Raw genomic sequence first — 19,125 nt, forward strand, 5'->3', positions numbered from 1 at the left:
GCAGCAACCTAACCAATACTCATTTAGTTTTTATTGTAAGCAATGTGATGAATGCAGACCTGCTTATTATTGCATTAGAGGTGGGGTAAAAATTGCAGCTGTACACCATACAAAATACTTCAGTACATTTAATTTGTTTGCAATCTTTTCCTTGGTAAAAACAAAACAAAAGAAAAACAAAAGTGGATTTTGTACAGATCTTTTAAAATCTTTCCCAGGACCTTCACCTTCAACATCAAGAAACTAATGTACTTTTAAAATATTATTCAAAATTTATTCAAGCTAGAGAGATAGGTTAGAACTCTCTTCTTTGAATATATAAATAAAAAGTAATTTCCTTCATTTCTGTGAGGCACTTTGAGTAAATGGAATAAATGGTCATCAATGAAAATTTCCCAGAATGCAGTTTTTAATCTTAGCACTTAATATCTAGTAAAGTCATCCAAGTATACTCCCAAGGATTATTTGTCTTTGGAGACCCTTACCTTCTTTAAAGAAAACTCCTAAAAAAATACATCTTCATATAATTTTAAAGTCCTGAATTGTCATTTTAACTTTGTGAAGGCTTGGTCACATTACAAAAAAATGATTTCATTCAATTTGTGACCAAACCATCCTTTTTTTCTCAGTTTTTTTAATCTTTTCCATTTTTTACTGCCTCTGTAGAAGTGGAAATATCAAAGATGACTGCAGTTTCCTAAGGAATTACTCTCACTGGGGAACCGAGTAGTTCTTAATAGATTTCTCTGCACACGTGCAACTACGATGCTACAATACCTCTTCCAATGTGATCTGAACTGTTGATAGTAACGACAGAATATTTTTTCAGTCATTTAAAGTGTCATCATGAGATTAGATAAAGAGACCATGACTTTATCATAAAATACAAGCTATGCTTCAACCAAATAAAGTCTGCTAAAATAATGCATAAAGATATTGTTATAAATCATGAATGAAATTTAATTAGGTATGGTACAAATCAAGCCAATTGCATTTTGAAATGAGGTAAATATTTAATAGGGAGGAATGACAATGGAAATGGAGCTTCTGTTCTTTCTTTATCTTACATTTTTTTCTTCCTTGTTAGTAGCATTATACTGCAAGTATATGTAAAACTTGCCAATTAAAAGACACTGATTTTTTTTAAACTTTTTTTGAGAGAAAGATTTTTTTCTGCTGTTGCACAACTCTAATACATTCATGACAAATTGAACTTTTTTTATGGGTGTCTCTGCCATGTTTTGACTCTTTGCTCACAGCACCAGAAATAAAATTGACTATCACTGACAGTGCTAAAAGATTGAATAAAATGCATTGAAAATTTACCACCACTAGAATGTGACCCAATTACAAATTTTCAAGTTTGCCTGTCATATTTATTTAAAATGCTGACAGGGTCAGAGTTCTATCCTCCTTACCCATCCTTTACTAGTCTGACTATTGATTGCCTCAGTATTTTTCTACGAATTATTCTTCTACCATCTATTCATTTTTGCACACTGTAAGAAGGAGAGAGTACCCTCTTCTAGAAAAACAGTGGAACGTCCAAGAGAATTTTGTATTCTGAGAAGAAGTTTTCTATCAGGTCAATTTTCCTTCCAGTTGCTTCACCTCAGAAAATCCATCATTACAGCTTCCTCAGCCCTGTGGTAGCTTTCAGCATATCAGTACCACAAATGCACAATGACCTTAACATTTTCAAGCAATTGAATAATTGCAGGAACGCTTTGTCTCTCTGCTGTTTTAAAAACATATATTATTGTCATCAATATAGAATAAGAAGAATAAGATTCCCTATTAGAATAACTTGGAATTATTTTCTTGGCTTGCCTTGATTTTGTTTTTCTTTATATATCTTTATGCCAAATTTCAATAACAGAAATCTTTTCTTCTAGTGATGAGAAGATGTTTGAAAGATTTCAAGATTGAATTACTTTCAATGGAAATATATTTCTTCTCTGCTTTGGATTATTTTGCTGTTTCTATTAAAAAAATCAAACTATTTTGATTTCAATTTTAGCAATGTATGTTCTGCTTTGAAATGTGGGTTGTCAAAGAGGAATAGTCCATATAATGATTTATGATTTCTAGCTGGGATAGTATTGGTTTTGTAATAGCAGATACTGTTATTAAGTGCTTTCAGAGCATATGATGGTGAGTACTGGGTAAATCTGATCATTCAAGGTTTGCTGGATATGCCAGTATTTTAGGCTAATAAATAAAAGTTATTTTAAGGGGTCTTATGAGAGTTGTATTTCTGTGCAACATGTAATAGCAACAAACCAGCAGCTGAGATTGGGAGGGCATGGGCTTGTAAGCTCTGTCTAGTTTTTGTATTTTATTGGCCATTTTCCAAGGCTTTTTGTTTTCTGTGCAAACAGCTGAAGTGTACCTCCACATGAATCCCCAGCTGTTTGATTCCAGAATTATTGCATGCAGGGACTAGCCTCATTTTTCTCCATAGTTTAACTATACAATGCACTTCTAAGAACAAATAAATGCAGCATAGAGAAATGAAATTAAGCTGCCTGTTCTGCTTCAAGAAATATATCTCTGCTAACTGAGCAAGAAGAGATAAAAGAACGGGAAAGAAAGTTCCTTTGCCATCTCATTGTCAATATTTTTAATGAATAAGGGACTAAGGTCCTTAAGATTACCACAGAATGTGTGTCACTTAATTTAGTGATCAAAACAGGTGAGAGGTTTTAAATGTACAATATCACCCTGTTTCTTTTGGCATTCTCTAGATAATTAAAAAAGGAATGCACAAATGATGAGAGTAGCCGAGGGGGATATAAATCTAGTTTTTTATTATTTAAGAGCAGCAATCTATAAACAACTTTATTTTAATGAAATCTTGTAGTAACCATTTTAATTTATCTGTTTAGATAATTGAAATCTTGAGGTATTTACACAAGGTGAGTTTTGACATGGTTGTTATATATATTTATATTGGTGGGTTGTTTTGTTTTGTGTTGTTTTTTTAAAAGAAAGGAAATCTGATATTCTAGGAACTGGTAGAGAAAAGGTTTTAAATATTAACGTGTATTTATTTTGGTGGTATAATTGATACACCTTACATATGTTGGAAAAATTTGTCTGTTGAAAAATTTATTATATATAAGTCTCTCTTTATACTCTCCCTCTAAAGCAAAAGGTGAATACTGGTAGAATGTAAGAAAATGGTCGACTGCTTGAATGAATTAATATAATTAGTCAGTCCTAGCAAGTGACATATATTCATTTATCTTAGTTCTGGAGGCTATCTTCTGTATCTGGACAAAAGATTAAAGGAACAATTATTTAAATGAATGAATGGCCTTGGTGCAGGATTTTCCATGTAGGACATCACCAGAGAACATATCCAGTAATATTTCATACTGATTCTCTGAAAAGCTAAGTGTGAATAATTGGGACTGTTGTTTGACCTTAGTATCTGAATGAGAAAGTGCAAACCAAGTAATTATGACCAGCCATAAATACTTATGTCAGAATAAAATAATTAGCATGTCCAAACATGGAGCTTCTGCTGTGAAGGGTGTTTTGAGAATGTTTGCAATAAGAGCAAGAAACATTCTTTTCTGTCATTTGTGTGCATGTTGGTTAGTGGTTAGTCTTTTGCCTGCTGCATAGTTTGATCCTAAAGTGTAAATACCAAAATATAAAGAAAGCTTGCACGTGCTTAATAGAGGGATTTTGTTGCACCACAGTGGGGTCTGTGCTTCAACTAAAAAAGTTGGCATAGCCATAAAAATTATTTCAACATGCAGACTTAAAGATTACAGCTACAGTTGCACTAATTGTAAGCTGGAAAAGATGTTGCTGTCAGTTTTGCAGCAAGGCCTAGTTAGCATCTTAAAATCTTACCTAAAAAAAAAAAAATTATCATCTTACCTGGAAAAGACCAAGGAATGCTAAGATATTTAACAAGATTCGTTTTGTCCTTTGCAGAGCTGATGAAGCATTACATTTAGAGTCACAAGAGTTTACAAATAAAAACTCTATTTAGCCACGTCTGGTCTTTTTTTGGAAACTTAAAAAAAAGATATATGAATATTGGAAACTGTTACAATTTTATAATTTCTGTAGGACAGCCTGGGAAAAAGCGCAGGACGTAGCTGGTGGTCTGGATGTCAAAGGCTCAAAAGCCATCTCTCTTGACAGTGCAGTATGGAAGAGGCTGAGAGAAGACTGAAAAATAGTAACATTTGCTTCTGACTGCAACTTGTCCGATTATATTTCCCAAGATACTATGGAGACTGAGTAGTGAATAATTGTAAATAATTGTTTTGCAAAAACAATTATTAATAAAAGCACAAAACTGTGTACTGAAACATCCTGTGTGATTATTCAAAACTTTGCTTATATGACTTGGTTATTAGAGTGAAGAATATTGGGTATATTTCTGTTCCTGTATGTTGGTATTTACTAGCTCAGACTGGATATTACTGCAATACATTGTCTAAACCTAATGGGAAACCAAATTTAACAAAGTTTTTTATTACTATTATCTGGAAAACTCACTCCTACACTGAAATATTATTTGGTGGGAACTTTTTGTTAGTTTTTAAGAATAGTTCCCTCTTTGCTTTGAAAGGCTTGCCTGTCTATTTTTATCATTCATTTTCATTCCCCAGTATATTAGACTGATTGCCCTGCATTATATAGTTTTATTTTGCTGAAATATATTTCAAGAACATTTTGGTTCTCTCAGGACAATCAGTAAGCTCTTGAAAGTATGGAATAGTATTAGGTTTAGAAAGAAAAGGAATAGTATTAGGTTTAGAATACAAGACTAAAATATTTTGAATGGAAAAACAGTTTAAAATCATATTTTAATACAATGTAGTCCATGCATGATAGATATTTTGTCATGCTAGCAATGACTTTGCAAATGTATCACATATGAGACTTTTGTTCATGATCAGGCTTTGATATATTTCTTGTGTCTTCTTTCCATTTAATCCTTTATTGCATGATCTACAACAAGACAATACAGTTCAGCGGTGATTGAATAGCTCAAAATATTAAAATAGATTTAATAACTCTTTTGGAAAGATAACATTTGTAAGCAAAATCTTGTAATACCTTATTTAGTAAGTCTTTTTACTTTACTACATTTATTAGAATATAGTCTTTCAGATCAATACAGGCTTTGACAGATTATTTCTTTGATCTATTAATACACTAAAGCATTTCACTGAAGCGAACAAATTTCATTGGTTTAAAGTTTCATTGTGATTGCAAAATTACTGAATTAAATCTGCGTATCCTTAGTACCAATAGCTAAAGAAAAGACATTATGTATTAACAATCTGTAAAATATAATCCACAATTTTTGACCAAGAGTTTGACCTTTAATTGCATGAATCATGATAAGTACATGAAAATTACGTCAATTTTTTGAGGAAATAAACTACATATTTCACAACCATTTTATTAATCTTTGTTTTTCCTCTCCTCCTCTCATCCCCGTACAGTGATTTACTAGTGCTGGCATAAGTACTTTTATCTAATTTTTGATGAAGCTTCAAAAACTGTATGAAGAGCTAAAATGAACCATCTATGACTGTTTTTTCTCATGATGGTGATTTTCAGAACAGATCTGAAAGAACAAATAAAATCCAAAGCAAATAGTGAATTATATATATCAGTATTTATTGCCCTGAAGTGTAAAAACTCACATTGCTCTTGATCATCCTAGGATACATTTTACAAGTAAAAAGGTGGTTAAGCAAATAATAAATATTGTGCGACAATAAAATAAGGTTTTTCAGAAGCAGGCAATGTTTCATCCTGTTGCAATATTTCACTAGAACCACTCTTTTCAATTACTGCCATTACTAGACAAACATTAGGGAGGCATGAACAGCAAAATACTCTCTTGGAATATTCAGCATAATTTGGCCTTAAGACTAAATTTTTAAATATATGTATTGAAATAGAAGTTTCCTAGTTTCACACAAGTGCTGCAGAATAATTTCTGGTGTAAATCCAAGAGAAATACTAACCTGAGTCTGAAAATATTTCCTTCATTTTTGCAGCAAGTTTTCGGGATTCCTTGTATTTAGAAACTGGTTTTTGCCCCCACAATAATTCACTCAGAGATTTATACTCTTATTTCTACCCGGTAGTAAAACTTCACTGAAAAATGTTAACGTCCACACATTAATCATGACAATGAATTCATACCATGACAAAGGCTTTTCCCACTCGAAGCACGTTATTCTCAATAATAAATATTGTCTACCTACCATGATATCAGGGCATTTGCTATTCCATGCCTTCTTTCTATTTTTTTACTGTACACTCACTCGTGTGTCTTCCGCTTTCTTGACAAGCCACTTCCAGTGCATTCTATTTTCAGTGAGTTTGATGGACTGTGCTGTGATTTAAGCAACAATCACTCATATTTTAATGCAGAAGAGCATAATCAGCTTTCATGAGACACCTCGGGCTTTTTTTCACAGGCATTACTTTCATTTCTGCCACTTTCTGCCCATCACTGAATGCATAAAAGTCCATAAATATAACGCACTTTGCCAATCTTAAGTGGGTATTTCTAACAAAGTGGAGGAAGATATTTCTTTACTGCTGATTTACATGTTCTAATAAATTTATTGTCTTTGAATAAATCACTTAAAAATTGTTTTTGCCATATATTTGGCAGCTTTTGGGCATGAAAATCAAAATATTATTGCTCAAGTTTCAGATATTTGGAGTAATGCTAATCTGGAATATCACTTCAATATATAAGGGGAATACAAATGTCATCAGGAAATATTTTTATGAAGGCCTCAAAGGAACATAATTTTCTTTGGCGGCTAGAAATTGCAGAACAATTCAGATTACAGCGGTTTTCAAAAAAAAAAAAAGAACAAGTCTGTGTTAATTTTTATTTTTGTTCTGGGAACATATTTCTTGCCTCCTGAATTTTAAGGTTATTAACCCTTTGTTATCAAAGCCACCTGTATATTTGTGGTTGCCTACTGACAGCTGAAAAGAACCAAAATGTCATAGTTTGTTTTTGCTTTTAAATAAAGTGGTTTGTGGTTGGGTTTTTTGTTTTGGTTTTTTTGCTGTTTTTTGTTTCGTATGCTTTATTTTTAAAACAACCTATCCTCCAAAATGTTTACACCTGAAATATCTGCTACCAGAATTATAGTTTTTTTCTTGAGGTTTAACATACCTAAATGTTCTCTGTAATTTTTTAAAATATATTCACTTATTTACAGACCTTTAAAAATGTTCTAAATACTCTCCAGTAGAAAATAATATGTTGAAAATAGGATTTTGACACTCTCCATGGTTCTTTTGATAATAAAACACATTCAATACATGTAGGGAAGTTGAAAATTAAAATATTTGAAAAACATCATCTCTCATAAGGAGACAGTTAATAAATATGCTTTTCAAGGTAATGAGACTAGTAGCTGCAGAGAATAAGCATTATTTATCTCAAATAAGCCATGCACCATTGCACTCACAGGTGCTTTGTAGCAGTAATAAAGCTAAAATACAGTTCTATATGGCACTAGTGGTTAGGCACAGTTCTGTATGGCACTAGGGATGTTGCATTGCCCCTCCCTTAAAAATAACTTTCTCCTTAGTTTACAGATACCCTTCCAAAGTACAGTGAAACAGAACTATAAGGACTGAATTCAGCATTATTTATCAAGCCTACATCCTCTGAATGCAACCAGGCAGTACCTTGAATAAAGAAAATCTCTGTGGGAAATTTGTTTGTTGTTTAGTAAAACATTCACCAGGGGACCAAATAAAAATGGTAGAGATACTCCTTATTCTGGAAGCATCCTTTCCTCATTCATTGTGCAGGTTTTGTGTTTCATACTAATGCAAGATTGTGGAAAAATGCTTGTTGCTGTCATACTCTTTATTGGTTATTCTAGATTAGAAGATGCTAATGGTTCTGTATATCTAAGAATAAGAAATGCATATATATTCTTGCTTCTTTGGATACTCAATTTTACCCTATAGTAGATTTCTATCTATTTAAGTAGAAAGTGTTTTAAGAGATGACTAGAATTCACTATAATACAAAAAGCTTTGAATTTACCAATTCTGTGTTCCACTTAGCTCTATAGATGCTCAGAGAAACCAAACTAGATCTTTAGTTACTATGAGTACATAAACTCATTATGAACATTATGAGATGCTCAACATGTAGAAAGTGTCTTTACTATAATTCTTCTATAATGATGACATAGCTGAAAATCAAAACAATCAAACAATGAAGAAAAACGGGATTAAATCAATAGCATAAGTGGTGAACCTTTTCTAATTCTCTGGTATGATACCTGCTCCATGACAGGGAGTTCTGGCAGGTGTTTATTAAGACCTATTTTTTTAAGGCCTTGAGTACATTTATATGCTACACTTTCTACCACAAAAGAAACATTTTGGGCTTTGGACATTATGATGATTTTTAGTCTCAAAGTCTCTAAACTCTCTTAGATTTCAGTTTCATCTTCTCAAAGCATTCAGTAATTATCTGAAAATTAAATACATTTTTTTACTTACCTGACTGAGAGCCATGATCCAGAGAAGAGTGTATGCATGTTTTTTAATTATGGAAGAGGCAGAAGGGTCAGTAAAATGTCTGTGTTTTATTTTGATGCGATTAGACAGTGGATAGGTGTGTTTGCTGTTGTGCAAAATGACTTTCTGGTGCTATTCTCCCTGATATAGACAGAGAAAGAAAGACAATATTACTGATTACTTACTGATTATTTACTGATTACTTTGTCCCTTTAATGATGAGCCTATGGAATGGCCTGATAAATGGGACAATTGAAGAGAAAAATAATTGCAATGAAGTTTATGAGCAGGAACTCATGCACTTGAGAGGAAACAAGGAATTTCTTAAGGTTTTGCCCTAATGAAAATACACGTGTACACCCCCCAGTGACACTAAAAACTCATGTGATTTATGTAAAACATATAAAATATTAAAAATTATTGAGACATTATGTTAGAAATTAACCTCGGGTAGAAATCAATTTTGCATAGATGAGATGCATTGTTTAACTTTTTTTAGCCTAACTTGCTGTGCTCATAGACAGGAGAATGCAAAACTACCCCAAATAAGGTGAAAGGTATGTGTGCTTCCAAGTTGGAGAGAGATCAGAGGGGGCCCTTAGACCTTAAAACAAGAAGCAAACCAAAACTGAGGCTACCAAGATACCTGGGAGACAAAAAGATGACTAGAGAGTTCTCTGCATAAAGACTGATGAAGACTAATTGTAATGCAAAGCAGGGCTAGTAAATGAGTATGCATGGACCTATTGCAAAATTAATGCATATGCAACAGGTTAAGGAAAAGAGGGGATCTAGACTCTCTGGGGGTGCACATGTTCTTTGAGGGGCGATCCTCCCTGTGCCTTGTGCTGAATAAAGATACATATCTATTTCACAACTTTTACAAGTTGTAGGGTTTTTTCACAGATCATTTTTCTGACTAGCCAGGCAGGAGATTGTCACCGGAAGAGGCATAGCAGGGAGGTGGACCTTCTTGGTGTGCCCTGGGAGTCTTTACCTGGAGGGGCTCTGTGTCCCAGCTCGTCCCTCCGGTGGAGACAGACAATGGCCTGCTGGAATGCAGAGATTTATCAAGCTTTAACAAAGCCTTAGCCAAAAGGGCTGCTAGCAAGCTACTCAGAGATATCTGGCACACAGCTCCATCTACGTGTGAGCAAAGGTTTGTGGCTTGCAATCAAGCCAAGTGTGGCCGGTGGTAGGGGGAAAGGTCCACTTGCTGATAGAGCAGCTAGTAAAAGGATCGATTGTGCAGCTCTGGGGATGGGTCAAGTGAATCTTGGCCTTAGTGCTGCTATTTTACTTACTGCTATTGTGTGCTTATAATGTCCAGACATTTTAGCTAATATTAGAAGGGTTTGGGGGTTTTGTGAGTGAGTAGCTTTGTGGGTTCAGTTATATGAAAGGGGGGACAAGTGAGTGAGTATACCCATCGTGCGGGCAGAAGCTCTACCTGCGACTGAGGCAACCGAGTGAGGCCCAGTGTGGCGGCTGGGGCGCATCAGCTTGGAGGCTGTGAGGGCAGACAGAGTCCCCTGGGAAGGCACTGGGGAGAAGGAGAGCAAGCAGAGAAGGGTGGGTGAGTCTCAGACTCTCTGCTGGTCAGAGTATGTACAAACTTCTTTTTCACAGCCCAGCCATCGAAGAAGGAGTGAGGATTTTTCTGTTCTCATTCTCAAGATTGTTTATTATTTCTTATCTATAACATTTTTTCTCTGACCCACCAAGGTCTGTCTGGCGGGTAGGGTTGAGGCACACTGGTCGCCCTTGGGGCAGTGATATCTTTTATACTAAAAACTCTGTGTACACTATTTACAATAACTTCCCAATACCTATCACTTATGTTAGACAGTTTCCTACCTTAAACCAATCCAAAAGTGCCAGCATCACCCAGAAGATGGAGGCTAGGAAGAAGAAGGAAAAAAGACAGGGTACACACAAATTCCTCCAACTTGGGACCCCGAGCCCCCATTCTAAAAACCTCAAAAATCTATTTTTCACCCTGTGACAAACTAACTACTATTCTACTTAAACTCTCTTGACTCATAATTCTTCATATAGAGGTTGGTAGTTTTTTTTTCCATGGGTCAAAATCAAAGGCACAGGTGTCCTGGGCTCTGTGCCAGGGTCTCCGAGTCCCCCAGGCAGGGGCTTGAGTCATCCAAGACAGCCAGAGAGATGTCTTGGTTTCTGACAGGTGAGGACATAGTTTGTGTTTAAATGTGTTTAAATGTGTGGCTAGACATACTGAGGACATTCATTCAGCTGCCTCAGTGGTTCGGGCTTGACCCCTAGAAATTTGTGAATCCAGTAAATCATTGGACAGAGAGGACAAACAAGTTTTTTTAGAAGGGCTTTTTCAGACTTCAGCTAGTAATATAGTTTCTCTAGATGAGGAACAACCCCCTATAAAGAATTTAGATATTCACAAAAGTGTAAATGGAATAACTTGCCTTTCAGGAAATTCTTAAGACCCTTGGGTACACAGAGAAGCTAGCGCCCTGCGTGGGTACTATTGCAGTATGGAGTTTGTGAGACGTGTTGGCATTGCTGTTCCAGTAGGTGTCGGAATCCAGGAAATTCCTCTGGCTGCCCTGGAGGGCTTGAGCCCCTGCCCAGGGGAGCCCAGAGACCTTGGCACAGGGCCCAAGACCCTTGTGCCTTTGATCTTGACCCATGGAAAAAAAATTACCAACCTTTGTATGAAGAATTGCAAGTCAAGAAAGTTTAAGTAGAATAATAGTTTGTCACAGGGTGAAAAATAGATTTTTGAGGTTTTCAGAATGGGGGCTCGGGGTCCCAAGTTGGAGGAATTTGTGTGTACCCTGTCTTTTTCCTTCTTCTTCCTAGCCTCCATCTTCCGGGTGATGCTGGCACTTTTGGATTGGTTTAAGGTAGGAAACTGTCTAACATAAGTGATAGGTATTGGGAAGTTATTGTAAATAGTGTACACAGAGTTTTTAGTATAAAAGATATCACTGCCCCAAGGGCGGCCAGTGTGCCTCAACCTGACATGCTAGACAAACCTTGGCAGGTCGGTGAAAGAATTTTGTAGATAAGAAGCAATAAACAACCTTGAGAACAAGAATAGAAGAGTTCTGACTCCTTCTTTGACTGCCAGGCTGGGAAAAGAGACTTTCTAACGCATCTCGGGGTCACTCTGACCAGCAGAGATTCCGAGAAGTAGGCAGTGGGGCATATGCCTGGAGTGTAGACCAAGGTTTCCTAATGGAGCTGATTTTGAACCTCCGATTTTAAAGCTTGAGTGTGGAAAATCACATCTGGTACCCATAACCTGGGGTAGGAGGAAGATTAAGAAAATACTGGAAAGCTTAGTGAAGAGAGGTTTGGGTAAAAGCAAGATAGGACAAATAGAAGGAGATACTGAGGACTAAGCAGAGCAAAGAAATTCCCCCAGCTAGCCCTTTGAGGGGTATCTTAATCCATGAGAAAGAAATCACCAAGAAGGGTAGATAAGAGAACAAGAAAGATTTAATCCAATACTGCATGCAGGGATGGCCATTATACAAGCTAGAAGATGGAGCAAAGTTAATGCTGTTTTCAAGACAGACAGGGAAGTGAGGTGATGTCTCTTATGCCGATGTTCTTCACCTTAAGAAATCATCTGGAATGGCAAAGGGACTTTGGCTTCAGAGTTTCCTCAGACCCACTAGTGTTAGCACTTGAGAAGAAAAACAAGACAAAGAGAAGGCAAATTAATGATGTTGCTCAGCATCTGATATAGGACAGTGATGGATCAAATCAGATAAGATTTACCGTGTTGTGACTCAAGAACAAGAAAGAATAGATTTACTGGAAATTCCTCCCATGAGACGAGAGAATGAGGATGAAGATGAGGATAAGGTGGTCTTTCCTGAAATAGAGGAAGACATAGGCTCGGAAGAAACATCTGCTTAAACCCAGTCCCCTCTTGGCAGTCCAGTTTCATCCAGAACCAGGAGGCAAGCAGGGTTACAGGCCCCTATTCAAGACTCAGTGAGAATAGAAGGAAGGAAACTAATGATTAAAGTACTATTCTCCACTCTTGAGCTAGAGGCAAAGGAAAAGATTGCTAAAACTTATCAGTGATCCAATATTTACTACCAAGTGTTTACAATATGTTATCAAACAACACAACCCTGTTTAGGGAGACATCCAGTTATTATTAGATGCTTTCACTGAAACAGAAAAGCAGCTGATTTTGAAAACAGCAGTGACTTTAGCAGAAGATCACTATAAAAGCTGGAGATTAGATATAAGAGAATTTTTCCCCTCTCCAAGACCCAAAATAGGATCCAACATTATCAGCAGAGTTTTAAAAATTAGCAGATTATCAAGATCAGACAGCAATAGGAGTAGAGAAAACTATTCCAAAGAATATAAATTGGTCTGCCCTATATTCTATTAAGCAGGGGCCTTTCAAGACCCTCTCTGAGTTTCTAGAGCATCTGAGGGATGCTATGCATGGCCATACATCATTAGACCCAGGGTCTGAAATAGAAATGAATCATCTAGTTGATTCATTTTTGGGACAGTCTGCTGAAGATACCAGACACAAACTTCAGAAAATCCAGGGGCCAGAAAGGAGGCTAAAAGAGGTATAGAGAATATTTAGTAACTGGCAAGAAACATACAAACGAGAAATTAAAAACCTAGTAGAAATAGTACAAGAGGAAAAGCAAGAGAAACGCAAACAGGGACTACCCAGACTAGGTCCATCTCACTTAGGCAGAGAACAGTGTGCAATTTGCAGGAAGACTGGTCACTAGAAAAACCAATGCCCAGAGTGGAGTCAAGGTGGTCATCAAGAGAAAGGGGTAGTGGCTGCTCATGTACAAGATGACTGAGGAGGTCAGGGGGACTCCACTCCAGCAGATCCACTAGTTATAATAATGAAGTTAGGAAGAAGAGAGGAAAAAAGTGAAATTTTTGTTGACACAGGAGCAACATATTCAGTTTTAAATACAGCTTTACTACCTGTGGGGAATGATTGTGCTGGAGTGCAGCACAAAAACCTCTAAAATATAGACTGGAGGAACAGTAGGGTATCCACAAGTTTTTGTACCTGTCCAATTCACCAAAGGTGCTTTTACAGAGAGACTTACTGGAACAATTACAAGTGACCATCACATTCAAGAATAAGGAGGTTACTCTAGAAATAAATTATTAAAAGTACATAGAAGTGTTAAGTTTAATACTGACAATTATTGAACCTCAAGAAGAAATTAGTGGAGAGGTATTAAGCCAAGTGTCTCCTGGAGTACAGGCCTCTAATGAACCAAGGAGGACAAAAATTGCCCTTCCCATAAGTGGTCAAACTTAAAGAAGAGGAACCACCAGTTGAGATCAAACAGTACCCCTGAAAAAGGAAGACAGGGAAGGGATCAGCCTTTGAGAACTTGTTACAGTTAGAATTACTAAAGGAATGTCTATCTGATTTAAATATTCCCATTTCACCAGTTAGAAAGCCTGATAAGTCTTGTAGAGTAGTACAGAATTTAAAGACTGTCAACAAGATAACAGAAGATTTATATCCTATGGTGGCAAATCCATATACTTTGCTAACCTGCTTAACATGTGAGCTAACCTGGTTGACCGTTTTAGATCTAAAAGATGCTTTCTTTTGCCTCCCCATCCATGAAGCCAGCCGGAAAATCTTTGCATTGGAAGAGGAAAACCCTAAAAGTGCATGCAAAACTCAACTCACATTGACTGTATTGCTTCAAAGTTTTGAAAACTCTCCCATTCTGTTTAGAGAACAACTCACTAAACATCTAGAAGAAAGAAGGCTATTGCAGTACCTAAATGGTCTTTTAATAGCCTCTTAGAAAAAGAACGCCTGTGTGGCTTAGATGTGGCTTTTACATTCCTAAGACTCCAAGAATACAGAGTATCAAAGAAAAATAGTGAAAACAGAAGGTAATCTACCTGAGATATGAAGTTAGTGCAAGACAATGGACTTCAGAGCAAGCTCAGAGGGAAGCTAAAAACCAAACCCCAAAACCTCAGACAATAAAAGGACTCTGAGTCTTTCGAAAGATGTCAAAGTGGTGCCAGCTATAGTTTTATAACTATGACCCCCTTGTAAAACCCCTATATACTCTTAGTGCTTATAAGAAATGGAGATCTCCAGTAGACAAGGGAGGGCACATAGGTCTTTCATTAGCTAAAGAGTGCCCTCCTGTCAACTCTGGTGTTATGAGTTCTGTATTCCCATGAGAAACAGAAGACTACCTTGAGAACATTAGCCCAAGATTTAAATCCATATCAAGGGGTGGTTACCTACTTTTCCAAGCAACTAGATGCAACAGCCTAAAGATAGCTATGTTGCCTCAGAACTGCAATAACAGCTGTGCTGAATATCCAAAATGCAAGCAAATTTACCCTGGGATGGAAAATGACTGCACCAATGTCACACAGAGTGCCTACAGTACTAGAAGTAAAGGGTGGGCACTACCTTTCACCACAAAGTTTTTTGAAATACCAGGCCATTAAAGTAGAACAAAATGATGTTGAGATAGTAGTAATTAATATTATCAATCCAGATTCTTTTCTCAGCAGAAACCAGGGTGAAGCAGTACTATTAAAGTTACTTACTCCAGCTGCTCAGAGTTAAAAGACACTCCTTTAGATAATGCAGAGATCTGGTTTACGAATGGGAGCAGCTGCGTCATCAGTAGAAAATGACATGCTGATTACGTGGTCACTACCTGAAGAGAAGTAAGAGAATCTGAACTTAAAAGAAACATTTTTTAAGAGGGAGCCAACCCACCTTTTGAGTCCCCAATGTCCAAAGAGGTCTTCAAACTACTGAGGATCTTTCTCAGTCTTGAGTTCCTGAACTAGGTTTTGGATTTTCTGGATGCAGGCATGGATATCTTTGCTGTGGCTGGATAAGTTGGAGCAGCACAGCCCCTCGAACTCTTCGCAGCCATGTCCATGGGAAAGAAGGAGAAAGTCAGGAGATCACTTAACACCGTAGATGTCAAGTTGGCCTGCTTACCAAGTCAGTACTCCAGATGAAAAAGCTCACAAAGGGCTTTAGTGATGGCAACCCAGGGTAGAAAAAGGGACATCACTACCCTCTTTGTGTATGGCCAATCAACAATTTGGCAATCACAATTTTCATCCAATTGAGCGAGCTCTATTTTGAGAACGAGCCAATTCATTCTTTTTCTGCCAATAATGAATTAGTGCTGAGTTTGGAGTGAGGATGGTAAGCTGGCCAAGCATGCAAAGACCTCCTTGCAGACGGGAGGGGATTCCTGCCCACAGATCAAAACCCACCCTGGGGCAGTACTCTGGGATGATGAGGAGAAATGGATAGTGTGTTGCTGGTGTAATTGCACCAATTAAACAAGTTTTAAATCTTGTTGTTAGGTGATGTGTCTTTTAGATAAATTGATTTTTGGTATTCAAAGGCAGGCCATGCTTTACATGATGGTCTGAAACAGAATTTAACACAGTAGGTGGCCTTGGAGGACTCCAAAAGCTCCAATTCTTTAGGGTTCCTCTGTTGCATGGGGCAAAATCCTTGTCCACTCATCCCAAGTGTCCACTGGATTGCGCTTCTTCCCTGTGAAGGAATATTCATTGGGCTTCAGAGGAATCCCTATCAGGCATGAGGCTAAGGGATAGCTGGCACTGCCCATGGACAAGCACATGTTGTTCTGCCAAAGAGTCTTTGCAAGTGTGATCCAAACGTTCTCTTTGGACTCACCAGACATACACTGCTGGTGATCTCAGAAGCATCCAGAAAACCAGGAGCTCTAAGAGGGGTTTTTATTCACCATCTTCACAAGTAGTTGGTACTTGCGTGAAAGGGGAGAAATGAGAAAATGTTTGTTTTGGAAGGGAGGTAATTTTTCCCCATCTTCTCTCCCCCTTTTCTAAAAAACTGCAAAATGGGGATGAGTATTGGGTTCATAAAAATAAAGAAATAACAGTTTTTGATGGGGATCTTTTTGTGCAGTGGGGACACATGATTAGTCACTGGCAGTGGCAGCATTAAGGTGCAGTAGCAGCATTGTAAGTAGAGGTTTGAGTAGGGAAGGTAATTATTGATTCGATGGGGAAAGGGAAGGTGCTGGGGAACTCAGGTAAGTGGTGAGGTTTTTGGAAGGGGGAAAAAGTAGAGGAAATGCAGGAGGATAGGGAAAGGGAGGAGAGTTTTAGGAGTTTTGCCTATTGTTTGTTGTTGGAGAGCAACTGTTTCATGGTTTTTTGTTCAGTGTGGGATTCGTCTAGGCTGAGATCTGCTGACAGGACAATTGTGTCTCTGCTGTGGTAGTTTTTGGCAGTGTCTTCATCTCCAGGCTGTGGTTAATTGTCCATCTTGAGGACCTGTGTGAGTCTCAGCAGATTGTCATGGGTGCAGTGTTTGCAGGGCCCAAGTATGGTTTTATGTTTTTCCCTGGGAGCCACTTGGGGCTGGATGGTGTAGACACACAGACATACCCTCTCCCCCGAGGTAATCAGTAGGAAAGGTCCTGATGTTTGTTGTGATTTGGGGTCCTTAATCAGCACTGGCAGCTTCTCAGTGAGCTTAGCTCAGGTCAAATCAGAGAAGTGTCGTAATACAATGGGGGTCAGGCTCTGAGGATGAGCAATTCAGAAAATGGATGACATAAAGAGTTTTGCAGAGCCTCTCAACGGGAGGAATGGTCTCTGTTCCTCCCCACTGCTGATCAAGGAACCTCTTAAGAGCTTGGTGGGTCTTTTCCACAATTGACTGCCTGTGGGAGAGCATGGTATGCCCATGGTGTGCTTCATCTCCCACTAATTGAATAAATCTCTCAATGTGTGAAAAGCGTAAGCAGGCCCATTATCTGTTTTTATCTGTTCTGGGACTTCCAGGGTGGCAAATGCAAAGAGAAAATGCTGGATGGTGTACTTGGCATTCTCTCCTATGTGGGCTGTGCCAGAAAAGGTATCTACTGATAAGTGTACATATTTGATTCTTCCAGAGGAAGGGATATGGATGATACCGGTCTGCCATATCTGGCAATTGTTGAGACCCCAGGGGTTAACCCTACAACTCATAGATGGGACCTGATATACTTGATAATTTGGGCAGGTGGGTCACAATTGCCCTGGCCTGGCCTCTGGGTAGCCTAAACATTTGCTGGGAAATTCTGGTAGTAAAAGGAGTGGAGGAACTTCACCTGAACGAAGACATCAGGGACATTGGCTGTTCCTGCAGGCATGGCTAGTGTGTCCGTACTCCTGTTCCCCTCCGTGATGGTACCTGGGAGGTTGGTGTGGGACCTCACATGCATGATGTAATATGGTTATTTTCTGTGGGAGATGAGGTGTATTAATCTAGAAAGCAATTTGTACAAATTTGGGTTGGAGACCTCTTTTAGAAAAGAATGTTCAACCTTCATAGCTACTCCAGTAACATAAACTGAATTGGTCACCAAATGGAAAGGCTCTTAGAACTTTTCAAAAGCTCTGCTTATGGCTGCTAATTCTGCAATCTGTGGTGATACTTCAACCACCTGGACTCCCACTTCTGTGTCCTGGAATTCCCTCCAAATCATCACCAATTTGTGGGATTTTCCTGAGCCATAAAGTGAAAAGAGTCAGGGCTTTGAGTGGTGTTTTACTTAGTAATGATTTGGGGACCAAACTAAATGTTAGTTTAAACAGTTTGTGGCCAGATACATGGATGGAAATTCGGCCTGTGTAGCTACCTAGATGTCCTAGAGTGACATTATGATGCTTGTATCCCCAGTCATCTGTTCTGTTTATGCTGGATATTATGTTCTGCCCGTTCAGGACTGGCTCTGAAGAGCAAAGTTTTGTTTTGTTTTGTTATCAGCCTGCTCCCTCATAGCTGGTGGGACATAGAGATGGGGCAGTACCTAGTGTGGCTTTTGCTTTTTGCTTGGCTTTTCGCTTTGCTCCTGCTCTTGTTTCTGTTTTGCTCCTGCTTTGCTCTTGCTCTTGCTTCTGCTCATTAGTTAGTTTAGCTAAACAGTCTGAATTTTCCCTAGACTGTTTTTCCTATCCGTTCCTTGGAACCACTCGAGCCTGCTCCTGACTGGGACCTGGGAAGCACCAAAAGTTCACACCTTGTGGCCTGCACCAGCCATTCCCAGTGCTGGAGGGACTGATAATACGGCAACCACTCCCAGGAAAGACTTCCTGAATTTGTCATCTTTTTCAGAGTGGTGAAAGAGTGTTTTCATGCGGTATTATTCATTTTGTGTGTTGGAGAGTGCTTTGCCTGTTAAATAGACATGTTCTTTTCACTTGTCTACAAGTAATCTTTCCTGAACCTGTTGGCAGAGAGGCCATGTGGGTTTGCTTTCTGGAGGTTTCTGCCCCCTTTTGAAGGTTTTCTCCCAAATTTGCCCTAAACCAGTACACTAGGGCAAACTGGAGGCTCTTGTTGATTTGGAGTAAAGGCTCCAATTCTCCAGTCTTCAGTGAGAGAAAAAAGCATGTGAATTCACACCCTGCAAGAGCACAGAGGCAGGTTCTGGCCCTTTTAATGAGTTTTGCCATGATTTCCTGCAGAGTAGTCATGGTTTTGGTGGGTTGATTATGTGTGAAGACCCACTT

This window comes from Zonotrichia leucophrys, chromosome Z (assembly GCF_028769735.1).
Source record: "Zonotrichia leucophrys gambelii isolate GWCS_2022_RI chromosome Z, RI_Zleu_2.0, whole genome shotgun sequence".
Taxonomy (NCBI): Eukaryota; Metazoa; Chordata; class Aves; order Passeriformes; family Passerellidae; genus Zonotrichia; species Zonotrichia leucophrys.